The sequence below is a fragment of the Pipistrellus hanaki genome (genome assembly GCF_964339955.1).
Source record: "Pipistrellus hanaki genome assembly, chromosome: 4".
Classification (NCBI taxonomy): domain Eukaryota; kingdom Metazoa; phylum Chordata; class Mammalia; order Chiroptera; family Vespertilionidae; genus Pipistrellus; species Pipistrellus hanaki.
Genome location: NC_140506.1, coordinates 37,333,511 through 37,353,721, shown reverse-complemented (window position 1 = coordinate 37,353,721; position 20,211 = coordinate 37,333,511).

Here is a 20,211-nt window from a genome sequence, read left to right as displayed (position 1 = left end):
GTGGTTTTGATCAGTGGTTAAAGTGGCCCACAGACTAAAGGTTCTTGGGTTCAATTGCAGTCAAGGGGATGTCCCTCAGTTGCAGGCTCGATCCCCACCCCATTTGAGACCTGGGGTGTGTGAGGGAGCAACCAATTGATGTGTCTCTCTCATATTGCTCTATTTTTTTCTCACTCTTTCTTCTTCCTTCCACTCTAAAAATCAATGGAAAAAATATCCTAGGGTGAGGATTAACAATAACAACAACAAAAATTATTTCCAGTTCAACAGTTTCTTTTAATTTTTCTTTCTTTTATTAAACTTAAGTAAGATTAAGTTTGTGCCCTAGCCCGTTTGGCTCAGTGGATAGAGTGTCAGCCTGTGGACTGAAGGGTCCCAGGTTCAATTCTCATGAAAGGCACATGCCTGGGTAGTGGGTTCAACCCCCCAGTAGGGGGCATGCAGAAGGCAGCTGATCAATGATTCTCTCTCTTCATTGATGTTTCTCTCTCTCCCTCTCCCTTTCTCTCTGAAATCAATAAAAATATATATTTTTAAAAAGGTTAAATTTGTAATATGTTTGATATAAATGATGTGATTCCATGTTTAGAAAAGTATTCCTTCTATTTATGTATATGCTTAGAAGGATGTGTATAACAATATTCTAAAACTAATAATGGTTATTTCTGGGTGGTAGACTTGAAGTGATATTTGAACTTTTATCCTTGCAAAATTCTGTTATTTGAATTCTCTGAAACAAGTATGAGACTAGAATAATTTTTCTTTTTAAAATGTGGGGGGAAATGACAAAATGATAATATATATAGTGATGAGAATGATTAGTTAAGGATGGTAGGAATATGAATAATTATTATTTTTTCTTTGTGCTTGTCTTAGTCCATTTGGGCTGCTACTACAAAATAGCACAGACTGGGTAGCTTATAAACAACAAAAACATTTCTCACAGTCTGGAAGCTGAAAGTCCAAGATCAAGGCACCTGCGCTTCAGGTGAGGACCCTCTTCCTGGTTCATAGCTGGTGCCTTCTGGCTATGTCCTCACGTGGTGGGAGAAGCAAGGGGTCTCTCTTATAAAAACACTACTCCTTCAGGAGGGCTCCAGCATCATGATGCAATCATCTCCTAGAGGCCCACCTCCTACCATTACATTGTGGGTTAGGTGGGGGCGGGGAAGAGGGCACAAACATTCACAGCATAGCTGAGCTTCTCTGTATTTACTAACCATCCAAAAATTAAATTATAAAACTAAAATGATGGAAATACCCAATGTTGCTATTATACATTCCTTCTAAGTTAATGTTTTATTTCATGGGAGTTTTAGGAAGATAATAATACAAAGCTTTGTTTTCCACAGTACCCTTCAACCAAAGATGATTTTTACAGACATGCATTAAAAAGTATCACCGATTCCAAGATAAATCAGCATTTATCTAAAGGTTGGCACATACAGAGTTAAAGAAATAGCATCAGTAATTGCTGTGCCTAAGACACTTGAGGAAGGGAAGCAGTCTGGGAATGTTAGGGGATTTCAGAACTCAGATGAAAATTATCCCAGCAATGAAATAAGTGCCTAAAAGTAAATAACTAACAGATAACTTATTTCATACCTCAGGACTCCAGTCTGTAAAACAGGGGCAATCATTTCTCTTTATGTTAAACAGCATTAGGAGGTTAAGGGAGTGCTGCATGGCAGAACTCAGCAATGGCGGTTTGGAGTAAGTGGTCACTTTGAGATTTTCATCAGATTTATGTTTCAGAATCTATTGTCTTCCATAAATTAATATTCTATATTTTCAGAGCATATCCTGATGTATGTAAAAGGAAATGTAAACAAACAAACAATATTAAAACCTCTCTGGTTTTCTTTCATATCCTCATTCACCTGTATTTTACATTTTTTCCCTTCATCCATTTTTAAAAATATTTTTCTATTAGTTTTCCCTTGCAGTTCATTTATTACTGGCTCTTGCCATCCAATATTGTCTGTCCCTTAAGTAAATGTGCACTTTTTTTTAATTTAGAAAAATTATCTCTGTAGAAACCTTACTGGAATTTAAATGGAACCACTCTGTAACTGTCTTTTTTATATAAAGCCATTCACAGCAACAACCAGATGGAAAACTGACTCTCTAACTGGCTTCCCACTTTCCCACTCTCACAGACAATTGGCAGGTGGTGCCATGGCTCTGTCTTCCCAACCCCTCTCCTACCTGCCCCTCTACTCCTCCACATCCAGGCCCTGCACCCCTGCCCTCCCACTGCAGTTCCCTCAAATTTGATCTCTTTTCCGTCTCTGTGCTTTCATCCCATTTCACTCTTCGTACAGCCGAGAGATTACTTTCCCCCCACAAAAAAACAAATCTGACCTTTCACAGCCCTGTTTAAAACCCTTCAATAGCTCTGCACTATGGGGCAGGATTAAATCCAAACAACGGGCACTGTGGGCCCTCTCTACTCTAAATCTCATTTTTCTTGAAGTCACTCTCTCATCCTCTATGCTAAGCAATTTCAGTGCCCATAAAACACCCTGGGAACTGTGGGCAATTCATACATCTATGCTTTTGCTCATGTTTTTCTCTCTGCTGAACACGGACTCATCTTTTAAGATTAGATTCAAAGGAACACATGAAAGATGCTAATGTCACCCGAAGTCAGGGAAGTGAAAATTAAAATGTTTTACTCTTATCTGACAATACAAATATTAAAATATTCTACTTCTGGTTTCTGGTTTTATACCTAAGGAGCTTGGAAGTCACCACTCCATCCTAACAACATGTAAAAAGCCTGAAAAATCAACTCTTCTTCTTGGATCCATGAGAGAAGAGGACACAGGGGAAACCACTGCCTCCACGATTAGAGAGACAAGCTGGAGAATACAAGGAGTCATGGCTCATGGAACAAAGGCTCACAAGCAGAAATCGCCAGGGGAAACAGTGCCCAGGTAGGAAAACCTGGATTGTAATTGACAAATTGCTGAGGATTCAATGTACACAAGTCTGAGGGTTAAAAACTCCAGAGGGACCCACTCATAGGGGGAGCCCCACATTTTTGTGGCTTTTTCCTCCAAAAGCTTGATCAGGTTCTCATGGTGAATACTGGAGAGAATCCTTTCATGCTTTGGGCAAAAGGAAGGGAAAAGGAACAAGGCTGAAATGCCAGAGCACTCTTCTTCACAAGGCCTGCCCTCAGGAGAAACTAGTTAATCAGAGCCTAACATGCTGGGATTATATATTACCAGAGCCTGACTAATCTGGGAGATGGGAAATAGCCAATTCCAGCCCACTCTAAACATCTTGTCTCACCTAAAAGGTGAGGGGACGGGGGACTGAGAAACACTTGTGTAGTTCACAGGCCAGAGGCACATTTTCAGTAAAAAACTGAGTCCTAATCCTAGGACTACAGAATGCTTCCCTCCCAGAAACCTCACCACCACATTACTGAAGACCTGTATGCAGCAGATCCTTTTACCAAGTATGTCATGTCCATCTATCAAGAAAAACATTTCAGGGCATACCAAAAGGACAAAACACAATTTGAAGAGATAGAGCAAGCATCAGAACTAGACATGGAAGAGATTATCAGATCGGGGATTTAGAGCACATGTGATTAACGTTCTAAGGGTTCTAATGGATAAAATAGATAGCATGCAAGAGCAAATGGACAATGAAAGCAAATATATGAAAATCCTGAGAAAGAAATGAACAGAAATGCTGGAAATCAAAAGTGCTGTAACAGAAGTGAAGACTGCCTTTGATGAGTTTATTAGTAGATTGGTCAGGGAGCTTGAGGATATATCAATAGAAATTTCCCAAAATGAAAGACAAACAGAAAAAAAAGATTGAAAAAATAGAACAGAATATCCAAGGATTGTAGGACAATGCAAAAGATGTACCATGTGCATAATGGGAATACTAGAAGGAGAACAGAGAAAGGAACAGAAGACATCTCAGAAACAAAAAATGACTAAGAATTTCTCCAAATCAATGTCAGACACCAAACAAATATTTCTACTCCAACCAGACTACTCCAAGCTACCCTAACCCTTACCCCACTTGCTTTTGTGACCCTATGTCCTAGGTCAGCTCCTGGCAAAGAATAACGGGGGAATCTTGATGTTTGATGAATGAGCAAATGAATGAATGGATAGATGGATGGGTAAAGGGTATTCATTCAGGTAACTTTGGTTGTGAAAGTACAAAATAATTCTAATGTAAGACATCTCTTTTTTTCTTTGTGTTGTGTAATGATAAAAGCACGGATTTCAACATTTTGGGTGGGGAAAATATTATGGCTAACTCCATAAAATTCAGTTGCAAAAACTCAAAAGGTACTACAATCTAATGAACACTCAAATGTGACATTAAACACAAGCACCCTCTGGCATGCTTAATCCAAAGCATGGATTTGTGAATTACATACAGCTTTTAATGTGCTTTTAACGCCATTTATTGCTACTTCTACCACTCCATTATATAGAGAACTATCTTCTAAATTGCACTTACATGTTCTCAAAGCTATTCTGAAGTTGTAGTAAAAATGCTATAATATTTAACATCTGAAATTTTATTTTCTCAAAGTATTTTTTGCTCACTTAATTAGCTTAACCAATAGAGCTAATTACCACTTGGTTTTCATTATAATCTTGGTAATTATTGTCCTGAAGTTTTCCTCCCAGGAACATAGCTTGGGCTCGTTCCATTATTCCTTTCCCAACATCCCTTGAGATAAATTCACCAATGCTATACATCTGGAAATCCCTATGTTCTCTCTGACAAATGATTGCTCCCTAACCTTCAAGGAAAACATCCCCGAAAGATCTTTACTGGCTGCTATGCTCTCTCTGTTACTCCATCCAGGGGTCCTCAAACTTTTTAAAGTGGGGGCCAGATCACGGTCCCTCAGAGAGCTGGAGGGCCGGACTATATGAACTACTAATTCCTACTGTAACACCTCGGCTGCGCTCACTGCCCAAAAAACCTGGCGGGCCGGATCAGACTCCTCTACGTGCCGCATGTGGCCCGAGGGCCGTAGTTTGAAGACCCCTGCTCCATGCTTTTCTAAAAGCTATTATCACCATAATGGGGTAAGTTTATTTAGTATGCTACTTATGAAAAAATAGGCATAGGATTTGCATGGGAAATGGGAACATACAGAACATTCCCACCTATCATAATTATGAAGACGTTGTGGCATAGGAAGATGACAATGTAAGGTTTGGTATTGCAGTTCAGATAAGTCAGCATGTTTTGGTAGTTGCAGTTTATGGGGCAGCTATGAATCTAGATATGGGATTACCTCTCACCTTGGCACTTTACCTGGAAGTATTAGGCAATGGGAAGACTGGATTCAAACAATATTTGTGCCCATGTGAGAATTATTCCTACATGAAAACTTGTTCACTGATTTTGAATTCAGAGTTCTGTTTGTTTGGAGTGCGTTTTGGGAAATTTTTCTTTAGGGTTAGTTCCAGGACATCTCCTGAGGGCTCACAGTATGTGAGAGGGGGCAGGCTGGGCTGAGGGACCTTTCCCCAGTGCATGAATTTTGTGAACCGGGCCCTTAGTTATTGCATAATCAGTAGTTTGGAGAGGTTGCAACCTTTTGTTTGGTTTTCAAAGCTCAGATCCAAAGACTAAAAATTCAGCAATTATTTTCTCTTTATGTCAGTTGGTTCATTTTCTGTAAAGGTTCAATTTGTAGCTAGAGAGAATCATTGCAATTTGAGTAATTATATACTGAGCTGTAGGGTAAAACTAAAATTGGGGTTGATTGAGAGGGTTGGAAACAGAGCAAGCTCCTTCTTGGCATAAGAATTACAGATTCTTATGTAACAAAACATGGCAGTACAAACAAACATTTCCAATGAATTAAAGTTATTTGATAGGAAATAGGCAAAAATAAATAAACACACACACACACACACACACACACACACACACACACCAAAAACCAGGAACAATTCACTTTAGTCATAATAGGAAAGCAGCAAATTAAAACTATACCAAGATATCACGTAAGCCCTGGCCAGTTTGGCTCAGTGGATAGAGGTCAGCCTGTGGGCTCTAGGGTCTCGGGTTCAGTTCCGGTCAGGGGCATATACCTTGGTTGCGGGCACATGCCCAGTGGGGAGTGTGCAGGAGGCAGCTGATAGATGTTTCTGGCTCTCTATCCTTCTCCCTTCCTCTCTGTAAAAGGTCAATAAAATATATATATTTTAAAAGATATCACTTAAAAAAATCTATCAGATTGATAAAATTCTAAAAGTTTGATGACAACAACTGTGTTGGCAAGGTTATGATGAAACAAACCCCCTCATACATGTTGATGAGAATATAAACTGGCACACAAACTAGAGAAAAATTCAGTAAAATCTATGAAAATTGCAAAGTAAAAGTGTGCATGATTTCTGACACACTAATTCCACTTCTGGGATTTTATTCCATAAAAATACCTATACTCATATGAAATGATATGTACAAAGTTATTTTTAAATTGGAATACAATTCATACGGTATAAAAGTTACCATTTTAAAGTATACAATTTATTGATTTCTAGTATATTCATAAGTTATGTAATTATCAAGCACTATCTAGTTCCAGAACATCTTTTTTACCCCTAAAATAACCCTGTACTCATTAGCGGCCACTTTTTACTCCTTCCACCTCCAGCCACTAATGTGCCCTGGCCAGGAATGAAACCCACCATCTTTTGGTGTACAGGACACTTGGATTTTTTAACCCGGGCAAATGGAATATCTATTCAAAAACTGAAAAAATTTTATAGAACATGCGGTAATGAGAGTTACCATTTATTTGGGTGGCTCCAAGCCATGGCTCATCTGAGAGTATCCCGCAGTGTCCCACATTAAGAGGGTATATTTTAAGGAAGCAATTAAATAATATTTTATTTTTATGAGCATAGTTTATATGTAATCAAATTCAAATTTATTTAACAATGGTTAAATTGATAACAAAAATATGTGGCACAAAAGAGTTAATAGCAGTTTCTAACAAATTTTTTGGATACAGAGCATCAACATTAGAATGTCTGGTAGTGCTAGTTAAAACAAAGATCCCCTCAGACCAACTTAGTCAGACTCTCTAGATCTTGAGCCCAGGATTCTGCATTTTAGAGACATCTTTATGTTATTCTTTCGCATGTAAAAATGTGAACACTTTTGGCCTAATACAGTACACAGAAAGATTTTTAAAAAATAATAGTTAATCCCTACCATACTTCATATTAGTTACATTATCTTCTAAGTTTTATCTATGAAGAAATTATCCTTCCCAAGTTTATCCTTTTCAAAACATCTGAGTTTAGCCTGACATTGAGGGGAATAACTTCAGTTTTCTGATGGGTCAAAATAGTTGTTAAAGCTCTAGGCATCACATGGACATCTCACAAAGGGTAGGGTAGGGAGGGAGAAAGAAGTTCCAGAAAACATTCTGTTTACAGATTACATATTCCATATATTTTATAGTCACCTGTTCATTCTTAGCTACAAGGGAGGCTGAGCAATGTGCTCAGTTAAAATTCAGTGTTGTGCTACAATAAGAAAGAGGGAGAGAATGGATATTTGATAGGCAAAAATAGCCCCATACCACATCATGCTTTATCGGGAATGTAACATAGTAGATAAGACTGTTGGATGGGGTAATAGAAGCCAGACTTTGAATCTAGGCCCTGCAAATTATTAGTTATGTGACCTTGGAAAAGCAGTAACTAAAACTCTTTAAGTATCAATGAATGGGTCATAAAACTATGGTACATCTACACAATGGAATACTATGCTGCCATAAAAAAGAAGGAATTCTTATCATTTGCAGCAACCTGGATGGAATTGGAAAACATTATGCTAAGTAAAATAAGCCAGTTAATGAAAGAAAAATACCACATCATCTCATTCATTTATGGAAAATAAAGAACATTATAAGCTGATGAACAAAAAGACAGATACAGAGACAGGAAAGCATCAAACACACTGTCAAATTACAGCGGGAAGGTTAGGGAGAGGTGGGGAAGATAAGGGATCAACTGAAGGACTTGTATGCATGCATATAAGCATAACCAATGGACGCAAAACTCTGGGAGGTGGGGGCATGTATGGGAGGGGAATGTGGGGGGGCAATGGTAAGATATGTACACATATAATACCTTAATAAAAAAATAAAAAATTAAAAGAAAAATAAAACTCTTTAAATATCAGATTTCTCATTTGTAAATACAAAGCAGTTTGCTAATGATAGAAAATAATATATGTAAAGCACGAGGCACACAAAATGTGTTCAATGAATCACTGTTTTTTTTTTATCTGTGATTTATTTGAGATTTGATGATTTAAAAAAAGATTTGTTTCTGCCTTTAATAAGTTAGCAAGACTGTTGAATTGGAAAAAGAAACATATACACCAATACAAGCTGATGAGATTATACATTTATCCTTTTCCAATTTTACTAATGTACAAGTAATACAATGGTCAGCAAGATTATCTTCAAATATAAAATAAAATAGAACTTAATTGTTGTATTTACTTTTTCTTTGATATATAGCATTTAATAGGTGTTAAATCAAACCCTATTCCCTCTAAATTTACCTGCTCTAATAATGTAGAAATAGACATATTCCCTATGGGTTTAAAGTGAGATTTTCAAGATTTTGTCTTTTGAGAAACTAGAAAATAAAACCTGAGAGATCATAACACTCCAGATTAAAATAAATGTGGAAAGGGGGGTATTTATAATCTTTTTTTTTTATTATTGAAGTAAGCAATAATGGAGTTGAAATAATGTGAATTCAACTTTTTCTATTAGGAAATTTAAAGAGGAGGAGAAACTGGGATGTGTGAAAAACTCTAGTTGTAATGAGTTTTCATACTTGTTTCAACTCGATGAGTTTACTCGTCAAACTACTTGCCTTTTCTGTGATATTTTCACCTCTATTGCTCTCCTTTATAGATTTGCTTCATATGGATTCCTTTCTGAAAATGAAAGAGGACAGAATAAAATGTGAATGTTAAATCAATGACAAAATTTTTGTATTTTCATTGAATTTAACTTTTCATAGGCCAGATTTCATTTTCTCTTCTGGAATTGTGATGGTTATGTTTACTAAGGTAAGAATTAACCTTAGGTTCCCCAAACTAGAGTAGACTCAAACATTATAAAATCTAACTCTACAGTCCTTCCAATGCTTGAGATCGATTTATATGATTACTCCTTCCCCTCCCCTCAGCCCCGCATCCCTGATCCATGAGTAAAGTGACCAGACGTCCCGCTTTTGGCAGGACAGTCCTGATTTTTAACAATTTGTCACCCGTCCCGCGGCGTTTTAAAAAAGTCCCGATTTTTGGAAAGAATGCACGACAAACTAGGGAACAGCAGGAGAACGGGAAGGAAATATATGGTTTTCGGCGGCCATGTGGCTATTTAGCCAGGATATGAGTTTTATATTATTTTTTTAATTTTATAATGTTGAACTTTAATAATACGTAACAAATAATTGTTGAGAACTGATTATAGAGAACTGCTTATCAAAGTTCGCATTGTTGATCAGTTGTTAGAATTCGACCACCATTATTTGGACTTAATGAACAATGGCATTTTTTGGGATTGGCAACAATTAAAACATTTTGTAACTGTCTCTCAGACGATACACATTGTACTGCGTGCTAGTAAGCTAGTTAAATAAGTGATGTCATTACAAATCAGCTATTTAGATAATTTAGGTAAGCAATTTATTTATTTATTTATTTATTTATTTATTTCATAAATACATAAATTTTCTTGAATTTAGCAGACAGTACTCGTATTATTTATATTTTATAGTGGCGGCAAAAAGTCTAGTGCCAGCCTTGAAAGTGACACTTACGACTATACATAATTTTTTTTATTTGTAAATTGTACTTATGTTGAAAATTAAAAAAGTACATTACAATACTATTTTTGCATTCTATGAATATTTTTGTTGCTCCATATAGACCAAATTTTTAATCAAGAACCACCCCCCTCACCCCTTTGGGGTCAATGGTGTTCCGCTTTACCAATGTTAAAATCTGGTCACCTTATCCATGAGCACATACTTTTGAGTGTCAGACCATTTTTTCTTTGTCAAAACAAGCCATTCCTGCTATGATGACTCCACATTTATTTGATCTCTTCCACTCTCATGCTTCCACTCACTTGTCCTGATTCTCCCTATTATAGAGAAAAAGCATAATTCCTTTTCTACCTAGAAACCTTTAAAAGTAATGATCATTACATCCACTCTATGCCATTTCTCCTCCAGACCAGTTGCTTTAACTGTTCTCCTAAGCTCTGTTTTTGAGCCCTTCATTTTGGGGGCTCTTCTAGGGGAACTCTGGTTTGTCTGCACACACAGATTTGTTAGAGCCTTCTGCCCACATTTATAGGGCCTCTTAGAAATGGACTGGAAAAAAAAAAAAGAAAGAAATGGACTGCAAAGACAAAAGAAGACTGAAGACTGAGCTCTGAGGCGCTTGAACATTCAAATGTTGGGGAGTATAAGGAGGAAATAGCAGAGGAGACAAAGCAGGTAAGTTCGGTGAAAAAACAAGGGAGACAGTAGGGGGTGTGCAAGAGGCAGCTGATCGATGATGATTCTCTCTCATCGATGTTTCTAACTCTCTATCCCTCTCTCTTCCTCTCTGTAAAAAATCAATAAAATATATTTTTAAAAAAGAAAGAAAGAAAGAAAGAAAAAACAAGGGAGAATGGTGAGCCAAAAGCCATGTGAAGAAAGTGTGTGAAAGATAATAGAGCGACAACTCTCAAAGTTGATCAAAGGAGTTGCAGCTGCAATAAAAGGGGCATGCTCTACTCTAAGCAGAATGGACAAAGGCGAAAGGTCACACAGTCCCTGAAGGGGTCTTAGACCATTTAGTCAGGCATTGCCAACGTCTCCGGTAACCAAAGTGGTTAAGAAGGGAGGTGGCAGGATCTAGGAAAGCACATTGCCTTGTCCTGCAGCAAATGGTGCCACCAGATGAAGACCAGAGTGGGAATCTGAGAAGAACTCATGACTTATTTCTGCTTATAGAGTTGTTGTAAATATTAATTAGACTGATTCATGTAAAGAAGAATGTAGAATAGTGCTTGGCACAGAGTAATCATTCAGTAAATATTTATCTGATTCTATAGTAATTAATATTCACTGTGTCCAGCACAGTAACTGTTATGTAGCAGAAAATCAATAAATTTTAAGTGATTTTTAAAATAGTGTATTTATTATTTTTTGTTAAAATTTTATTTTACTTAAAATATATTTTATTAATTTTTACAGAGAGGAAGGGAGAGGGAGAGAGAGTAAGAAACAAGAATCAACTGCCTCCTGCACACCCCCCACTGGGGATGTGCCCACAACCAAGGTACGTGCCCTTGACAGGAATCAAACCTGGACTCTTCAGTCCACAGGCTAATGTTCCATCCACTGAGCCAAACTGCTTAGGGCTTGTTAATATTTTAGATACTCATTGAAAAGAATTCAAATTTTAAGATTTTAACTGCAAAAACAGGTTATGCTATATTTAAAACCAGTGTGTGTGTGTGTGTGTGTGTGTGTGTGTGTGTGTACCCTGATGACTAACATGTTGGGTCACTGATTGCTCCTCTAAGAATGAATAGAAAATTAAAAAAAAAAATTCTTTATTGTTAAAAGAATTACATATGTCCTCTTGCCCCCCATTGACTCCTTCCAGGCTGCTCTCCTCCCCTGCTCCTCCCCCCTCCCGCCCCCCAGGCCTTCAGTACCCTATTGTCCATAGGTTAGGAATATATACATACAAGGTCTTTGGTTGATTACCTCCCACCTGCCCACCTTCCCGCCGCCTTCCCTCTGAGATTCCACACTCTGTTCCATGAGGAAGAATATCATTTTTTATGTAATTGACGTAAGCTACCTAGATTTACTGGAGCCTCACCAGATTGATTAGCCTGTGAACTGGGAATTTGAAACCAATGTTAATCATGCCAACGGCAACTAATAGTAGGAGGGAAGTGCAGCAAAAGCATCTTAGTTACAAAATAAGAAGATGGCCTCGGGCTCCATATTCCTATCTTAGCCTTGTCAAGAGAACATTCTGAACTCCTTTTCTGCAAAATATTGCTTGTCATTCAGACATGTCCAATGACAGCAACACAAAAGAAACCCAAGGAAAGCCAAATGTTGCATTTGGATTGTTCATGATTTGATTGGGACTGTGATTTAGTTAAATTACGTTTTTTTGAGTTTTCTTCTTTTTTTTCTGTTAGTTTAAAGCCAAGGACTAAATGTAGCAATAAAAATTTAAATTACCTTGGCTCTTGTTTTTGAAATGCTCAGTATTCCACAAATGCTGTTCTCTTCACTCTGGTGCCAGGGAGAAGAGCAAAAATAGTCGACAATGATTCTGCATTACTGTTCACTCTACTCATTATATTATATTGAAATGTTATGAATTGCTGGGCTCAGAGAGTTATTTTTTTTTTGCCTCCAGCCATTTCAAGTAATTTTTGCTACTATATAACAAAAATATAAAATTATTTGGAGTAAGACTTCCTAGTTGGAAATAATAACTTTTTAGATAGGAAATTAAACTCTTTACTAAATAATGTTAAATTATCATCAAAATTACATTTTATGAATAATTTATCAATACCATTTCAGCTGTTTAGCTATTTAAGTATTGCTGAACTCTAGTAATTGCTGGTTTAATTGAATTCTCTTGAGTTCAGCAGAAAAAAATAAAATTAGATCAGTGTTATCACTGTAAATTATTATCTTGTTAGACAAAAAAATTGACTAAATAAAAATACTTTAGGAAAGTATGTTTTTGGTAAACATATTCTAAAATGTAATAATATGTTAGCACTTGCTACTTCAATTTTTGTAGAATTTCTTTAATCGGGATAAAATGAAGGTTCTCTCCAACATAGTCCCAATATAGCTTCCAGGTTGTATATTTCAGGGATTTTTTAATATTTATTTTATTTCATTTTTAATATATTTTTTATTGATTTCGGAGAGGAAGGGAGAGATAGAAGCATCAATGATGAGAGAGAATCATTGATTAGCTGCCTCCTGCACGCCCCTTACTGGGGACCGATCCTGCAACTTGGGCATGGGCCCTTGACAGGAATCCAACTCCCAACCCAGGACCCTTCAATCTGCAGGCTGACACTATCCACTAAGCAACCTGGCCAGAGCTATATTTATTTTAAATTAAATGCATGATCAGCGCAAAGGACGCTAGTTTCTGGTTGAATTATTTATTTGTGCTCTCTGTTTAAAGAGGGTAAAAACAATGTGCTAGTCTTACTGACTTGCCTAGGGCTTCAAACAGATGCACATATTCATAGCTATTGTACTTCTATGCAGTAAAACTGTTACAGGTCATCATGGATATGATAAAGACAAATACATCCTAGTTTTATAAGGCATTATCTCGTTGGCCCATTGGCAATATCTTAAAATGATTTTTTTACCATACTTAAAGTGATTGAAGTTACTCATTCTCTCTTAGGAATCTTGCCCAATTACCCAAATATCAGAAAAATAAAACATGTTAAATTTCTATTATTATTCCTATTTTTACTCTCATGGTGCCATCTAAATTTATTATTTTTTTATGAACATTTGTGTGCTTTGCTGTGTTTTATCTCCAACTTTTTTTTATCTACAGAACTTTATGAACGTAGGGAAAGGAGCCTTGGGGTGTTGGGATTCTCAGGAGGGCTGTAGGGGTTGAGGAGGGAGGGAAGCAGGGGAAATGAACACAAATTAAATAGCACAGTGGTCAGCAAACTCATTAGTCAACAGAGCCAAATATTAACAGTCCAACGATTGAAATTTCTTTTGAGAGCCAAATTTTTTAAACTTAAACTTCTTCTAATGCCACTTCTTCAAAATAGACTCGCCCAGGCCGTGGTATTTTGTGGAAGAGCCAAATGTGGCCAAAGAGTGGCATGTGGCTCGCGAGCCGCAGTTTGCCGACCACGGAAATAGAAGAACATTATCCTGCATAGAAGTTTTAAGTCAGCATCTTAACAGCATTATCACTGGCAACAGCCTAGTATTATTATTTATCTTTGCGATTCTCCTTCGTGGTCCTACCTGTCTAGATATTCCAATTGGGTTGATGTGCTACTGGGAGACATACAGAAAGAGAAAAAAAACAAACAAACAAAAAAACCCTAATAATATGACTACAGGTGACAGGCACTGTAAGATACTTTCACAATTCCATATCTCATTTGACCACCACTATCATGCTCTAAAACTCATATTATTACCTTCATTTTACTGTTGGAGATATTGAATTTGAGAGTAAGTAACTCACTCAGAGTCTCACTGATTATTCAGTAAGCAGAGGTAATTGCTCTGGCAGCAACATTAATGGGGAAGGTGGAAGGGACCAAATAGGTCAGCATGGATTTGCTCTTGTCCTTTTGAATGTTGACACTAATCTCGTCTCAGGACACTACCACCCTAACATGGTCACATGAGAGGATTTGAAATGAAATAGTTTTCAGAGGGGAGTGTCTAATATTCACTATCCCCAGACTCTTGCTTTAAATCTCTTGTGCTGAAGGAGACACTAGTTCATCACTATTTTTCCCATGCCACCTTCTACAGTACTGTTGCTGTATGATTACTTAATAAATATTTGTCCAATTTAATTTTAAATCTTCTTACAGGAGCAACAAGAAACAGTCGTTTTATAATAGTAGGATAATTATACTAGTGTCTAACCTGGAATATTTATGCTTATCAGAGTATTGAGGACCCAATAAGAGAGTTAAAAACTGAGTAAACAAAAAATGATTGACAGTAATGATCTGAATAGTAAAATAAACTTGCTAAAAGGAGAGGTGGGGGAAGGACAAAAGGAAAAAGACAAGATAAGGAATTATAATACTTAACATCAATAATTTATAAGATTTTAACATTTAAAATTATAATTAGGAAACTCAAATATAACAATTAGTATCTCATGTTTTCTGTGAAAACAACTACCTCTACTGCTGACAACTGGAATTACCACTTTTCCCAGACAAAGAGCTTCTTTTACTAATTGGGTCAGATGATATTTTTAGTACATTTTTATTCTAATGAATGCGGGCCCTTTCTATTAGCCTGAACAATCAAGAAACATGGAACAATGGGAGAACATACCATTTGGGACTTCAAACTAACTGTACATGCTAATGTAACAGGAATGACTGCTTGAGGACAATTTTATCCTATCGATTGCAATTATGAAAGGGAAATAAAATCTTCTCAAGTATGCATCACTCTCTCTGAGTTAATTAAAATTTATAACCTTTGTTAAACTCTTTGAACAATAGAATCTTACCCAGGCAGTCCTATGCAATAAAAGCCTAATATCCAAATTGGCCCCTTGAGTGGTCATTAGACCAGGAGTTTGACTGGGAGACAAGGAGTTCCACCGCTGGTTATGATGTGCACTGACCACCAGGGGGCGGCACAGAACATGGCGGACTTTGGCGATGTGCTGTGACCTCTCGCCAGCTACCTGGGGGTGGGGTTGACAGGGATAAAGGTGCGCTGAGAATGTGGGGTGTCCACCAAGCTCACTCTCACTCCCTTGCTACCCTCCCCCAGGATTCCAGAGCTCACACACGAAGGAAGCCCCCATACTCAGGTGCCAGGTGCCCACAAGGAGCCTGCCCTGCACCCACAGGGCATCTTCTGGGGGATCCTGGAAGCAGCTGCCGGGACAACAGAGGCCACTCAGGCTTCCTGTGGGTTCGTGCAGGAGCCAGTCTACGAGGTCATCTGGGAGAGAGCGCGCTGCCCACCCATCTTCCGTGTGGTGCTACCGGGCAGCCCAGAGCCCCACGCTGCACCTTGGCCTGTGGCGTCTGGTCGTGCTCACCGCATCTCTGCCTGGGGACTCAGGTGCCGTGACTCATGCAGAGGGGGCATGCAGGGGCCCGGGGGCCCAAGTGCTGCCCAGGACCCAGAGGTCAGCTGGGACCTGCTCTTCCATGCCAGATGTTGCGCTTCGAGCTGCTCAGGCCTAGGGGATGCACCTGTGCACGAATTTCATGCACCAGGCCCCTAGTATCAAATAACTATACAGTAAAAAACTTTATTAAAATCCCACTGAATTAATAGATTTATCAGTTTTCTTTATTTTTTATTATTACTTTTTAAATAAATCTTTATTGTTCAGATTATTATAGTTGTTTCTCTTTTTCCCCCCTATAGCTCTCCTCCATCTGGTTCCCATCCCATCCCATGCCCTTACCTCTACCCCCCCCCCCCATCCATAGGTATATGATTTTTGTCCTCATCCATAGGTGTAAGATTTTTGTTCAGTCTCTTCCCGCACCCCCCACACCCCTTTCCCCCCCAAAGATCGTCAGTCCACTTCCTTTGTATGCCCCTGATTCTATTATATTCACCAATTTATTCTGTTCATCAGATTTTTATTTTTATTTTTTTATTTTTTATTGATTTTTTACAGAGAGGAAGAGAGAGGGTTAGAGAGTTAGAAACATCGATGAGAGAGAATCATTGATCAGCAGCTTCCTGCACACCCCCCACTGGAGATGTGCCCACAAACAAGGTACATATGCTTGACCGAAATCGAATCTGGGACTCTTCAGTCCACAGGCCGACCCTCTATCCACTGAGCCAAACCAGTTTTGGTTGTTCATCAGATTTTTAGATTCACTTGTTGATAGATATGTATTTGTTGTTCATAATTTTTATCTTTACCTTTTTCTTCTTCTTCCTCTTAAAGAATACCTTTCAGCGTGTTGAATAATAATGGTTTGGTGGTGATGAACTCCTTTAGCTTTTTCTTATCTGTGAAGCTCTTTATGTGACCTTCAATTCTGAATGAATTGCTGGTAGAGTAATCTTGGTTGTAGGTTCTTGCTATTCAGCACTTTGAATATTTCTTGCCACTCCCATCTGGCCTGCATGGTTTCTGTTGAGAAATCAGCTGACAGTTGTATGGGTGCTCCCTTGTAGGTAACTAACTATTTTTCTCTTGCTGCTTTTAATGTTCTCTCTTTGTCTTTTGGTGTTTTAATTATGATGTGTCTTGGTGTGGTACAGTATAATAGTTAGGTATAAAGAGAGTATTTAACATCATGAGATGTTTTACATTGATTTCCAAAGCTTAAATTGGAAAAGGTGAGGGGAGATAAATATAAGTAATGGGCAAGTGCATTTCTTGGAAAAATGCTGTGTATATATCTTCCTGGTTTATTTTGTTTGTGTGGTGATGGGGTCTTACATGATTATCACATCTATATATAAAAGCTTAAGTGACCATTACAACTGGTTGACCAAACAACCAGTCAACCGGTCTCTATGACATGCACTGACCACCAGAATGCAGATGTTCAATGCAGCAGCAGCCCCCTGATGGTCAGTGCACTCCCACAGCAGGCTAACCTCCCTGTGGTCTCTCCGCCCAGCTGGCCAGCCCTTATTAGCCCCAATTGGGACTGGGCAAGATGGCCCAGATTGGCCCCCCATCTCCAGCCAAGCCAAGGGACCCCACCTATGCATGAATTCATGAACTGGGCCTCTAGTTTCTTTATAATCACATTTAATTGAAAGTTAATAATACATTTCCTTTACCAATGGTGTTAGTGGACGACTGTTACAAAATAATGTTCAGTCATGCAGGTCAGCAGTTTACATGTGCAAGGAAGATCACTTGAGGCTTCCAGTTCACACTGCAGTCTATTCTCCATTAGGTACATGAAAGAAGTTGGCTGGAACTTTGCCTTTATAACGTTGACATTTCAGATATATGTGCTTTTTCTTTTTGTTTACACAAAAAATTTCAAACCAATAAAAAAAAGTTGAAAAAATAAAACAAAGAATACATGTATATTTTTTATCTAGATTAACCAAATATTAACTTTGTGCCACATTTTTCTTTCTTGATACATAGATATATCAACTATATTTTTTACATCTTTTATATATGTTTTATGAAGACGATGTCTTCCTGATCCACTTGAAAGTTGCAGTATCAGGATAATTTGCCCATAAATATTTCAGCATGTACCTCCTAGAAATAAGGACAATAACCACAATATCATTATGACACCTAAAAAGGTGACTTTCATTCAATAATATTATCTATTATACAGTCCATATTCACATTTCCCTAAATGTCTGAAAGATATCTGTTATGCTGTTTTTTTAAATCTAGGATCCAATCAAGTATCACATATTGCATTTGTTTTTAATCTATTTAATATCTTTTATTCTAAAGTAATTCTCTTGCCTTTTTAGGCTCATAACAGAATTTTTCAGAGTCCAGGCTTATGTGTTCTTTCTTACTAAAAGAAAATTAAAAATTTGAAAAAAAAGAGCACTAATAAATGGACTATGTGTTATTTTTTTCTATTGCCAATGTCTGAAAAAAAGTCTATTTGGCTTAAGATTGGCAACATAACTCATTTCATACCAAAAATGTTAACAAAGGAAAAATCCAACAATGTGTCCAGGAAGGAAGTCCAGGATTTAAAAGTAGCCAGGAACATGTAGATCATTAATACTTGATTAGCTTTTTCCTGAATCTGCTTAACTATCATTGATAATGTTATAGAATTTTTGAGCTGAAAGAACCTCAGAGGCAAGTGAATAAGCTCAATTCCTTATATTACCAGTGAGGAAACCGAATCTCAGAGTCCCAAAGTCATGCTGATAGTTAAATGTAGAGATGGGACTAGAAATAAAGTATCTTGATTTCCAATATACTTATGCCCCTAATTCTTTCATCTCTGAGATCAGCATCCATCATTTTTATTTGCTTTCTTTTCCATTTTTTAATTTTTTTTTCTTTCCTTCCTTCTATTGAGCAAACAACAACATATCTTTTAAAGAAAAAAATCTGTTTTTTGTGGTTGTTTTTTTTTTTTTTTTTTTTTTTTTTTTCCCTTTCTTTTTCTCTTTCACTTCTGCCAGGGTTTCTCAATAGTAGCATTATTGACATTTTGGGTTAGGTAATTCTTTATTTTGGGGGGTAAAGGGTACTATTCTGAGCGCTGTAGGATATTTAGCAGCATCACTGGATTTTACCTATTTGATGCCAGTAGCACTCTTCCATTTGTGGCAAGCCAAAATGTCTCTTGATATTGCCAAATTTCTCTCTCCCTTACCCTCGCCATGGGGCTAGGTGGGTGGGCAAAACTGTACCTGCTTGAGAACTATTGCCAAATGCTTCTTACTTATTAATTTTCCTTTTACTCCAGTGAATATGAATTAAAAATTTTATGTCGTTGTAATCATAGCATAGATATAATTTTTATTCTATCATTTTTACATAACATTTTGTGACAGGTATTTTCTTTTTTTTAAAATATATTTTATTGATTTTTTACAGAGACGAAGGGAGAGGGATAGAGAGTTAGAAACATCGATGAGAGAGAAACATCAATCAGCTGCCTCCTGCACAACCCCTACTGGGGATGTGCTTGCAACCAAGATAGATGCCTTTGACCAGAATCGAATCTGGACCCTTGAGTCCGCAGGCCAATGCTCTATCCACTGAGAAAAACCAGTTAGGGTGGTATCAGGTATTTTCACCATTACTATATGACATTGAAATTTGTTGTTTCTGTCTACTTAGCATCCCTGCTCCATTATCCAGTACCAGCACTCCTTTGTCTACCTTGAAACTGTGCCTTCCTTACTTCATTTGATTCTAGGTTACTTCCCTCAGTTAAAGGCGTGAACCCAGGGCTGACCAGTCATAAAAATGTATATCCACAGGCACAATGGTTAGTCTCAGTGATAGGCACACATGACCCAAGTTGGGCCAATCAGAGCTCTTTCCTGGGAATTTGCTAGAAAATAGAACCCACTTCATGTGAGTTGCTAAACTGTAATCTTGTAGAGTTGGAGCTCTTGTTCATCTATAAACTTGGCTTGTCTGAGGTTCAAGAGAATGAAGCCAACACAGACAGAAAGCAGAGCTGAGAGATGGGAAAGAAAACCCAGAAAGTATTATTTGAGCCCCTAGATATACTAATTTCTGAGGGCAGTGCATCCCTCGTCAATAAATCTCTTCCAGAAAATAAACAAATGGGTCTACATCAAAATAAAAAGCTTCTGCACAGCAAAAGAAACCTTCACCAAAACAACAAGAATGCCCACTGTATGGGAGAACATATTAGCCAATGTTATCCTCGATAAGGGTTTAATCTCCAACATTTAT